Raw genomic sequence first — 1,898 nt, forward strand, 5'->3', positions numbered from 1 at the left:
GTGATGCTTTTTTTTTTTCTTTTTGAGACAGAGTCTCATTCTGTTGCCCAGGCTAGAGTGGCATGATGTCAGCCTAGCTCACGGCAACCTCAAATTCATGGGTTCAAACCATCCTCCTGCCTCTGGAGTAGCTGGGCTTACAGGTGCCCACCACAACCCCCAGCTAATTTTTCTGTTTTTAGTAGAGACCAGGTCTCACCCTTGCTCAAGCTGGTCTTGAACTCCTGAGCTCAAGGTATACTTCTTTCTCAGCCTCTCAGAGTGCTAGAATTGCAGTATTTTTAAAAACCACAAAGAAATAGGTGGAGGGAGGGTAATTTGGAACCCAAGTACGGTGCATCGTACAAGGGCACATGTGAAATTTGCTAGGTGTAAAATATAAATGTCTAAACACAATAACTAAGAAAATGCTGTGAAGGCTATGTTAACCAGTTTGATGAAAATATTTCAAATTGAAAATATTTCAAATTGTATATAAGACCATGATTGCATTAACATACACAGCTATGATTTAATTTTTAAAAAACAACAACAACAAAAAACCCACACAGAAGTGGAGAAGTTAGCTGTGCAGACTCCTGGAGGAAATTATAGGGAAACAGAGGCCCTAAGATGAAAGCACATCTAGAGTCTTCAGGAAACAGCAGGAAGACTAATGTGGTTGAAGCACACTACTGTATTAGTAGTAATAGTAGTGTGGAGAGTAAATCAGCGAGAAAAGGAGAAGGTTGATTTTAAACTTTTTTTTTTTTTTGACAGAGCCTCATTTTCTCACCCTCTGTAGTCTCATGGCATCATAGCTCACAGCAACCTCAAACTCTTGGACTCAAGTGATCCTCTTACCTCCGGGGTAGCTGGGAGTACAGGCACCTGCCACAATTTCTGGCTAGTTTTAGAGATAGGGGTCTCACTCTTGATCAAGCTGGTCTCCAACTCCTGAGTGTAAGCAAACCACCCACCTTAGGCTCCCCAAGTGTCGTTTTTTAACGACACCTAATTTTAATAAGGTGGATATTTATTACAGGGATTTGAGCGGAGGAGCAAAATGATCTAACTTGTTTTAAAAGGATCACTCTGGCTGTAGAACTGTAAAGGGGCAATGGTTGCAGGTGAGACCAGTTAAGTGACTTATATAATCTAATAGTAGCAGATGCTCAATAAATATTTGTTGCTCAATTAAATATTAAAGAGACCCTGGACTGAATCTTCTTGCTCTAACATGTATTTTAAGGACAATTGGCTAAACATTAATGAGACATCCAGGTGAAGTTCTTTATATTATTCTTGGAACTATTCTATTAAGTATGAAATTGTTCCAAAGTAAAATTGAATGATACCCAAAAGCATTTAATTCTCCATTCATTCAACAAATATTTATCTATTTATTTATTTTTATTTTGTTTTTGTGCAGTTTTTGGCCGGGGCTGGGTTTGAACCCACCACCTCTGGCATATGGGGCCAGCACCTTACTCCTTTGAGCCACAGGCACCACCCCAAATAGTTATTTATTTAGTGCCTATGATGTGAAAATGACAGATATGATCCCTGCCCTAATAGGTCTTATAGTCTGGTAGGGGAGACAAATAATAAACATATGAATCAGCAAATATTTAATTGCAAATTGTGATTAGTGCTCAAAAGGGAAAGGAAAAAAAGCAGGTACTAGGTATAAGAAAAGTGGGGTAGGCTCGGCACATGTGGCTCAAGCGGCTAAGGTGCCAGCCACATACACCTGAGCTAGTGGGTTTGAATCCAGCCCAGGCCCACCAAACAACAATGACGACTGCAATCAAAAAAAAATAGCCAGGCATTGTGGCAGGCGCCTGTAGTCCCAGCTACTTGGGAGGCAAAGGCAGGAGACTCTCTTGAGCCCAGGAGTTGGAGGTTGCTGTGAGCTG

This window comes from Otolemur garnettii, unplaced genomic scaffold, assembly GCF_000181295.1.
Source record: "Otolemur garnettii isolate 467f Iridium unplaced genomic scaffold, OtoGar3 scaffold00014, whole genome shotgun sequence".
NCBI lineage: Eukaryota > Metazoa > Chordata > Mammalia > Primates > Galagidae > Otolemur > Otolemur garnettii.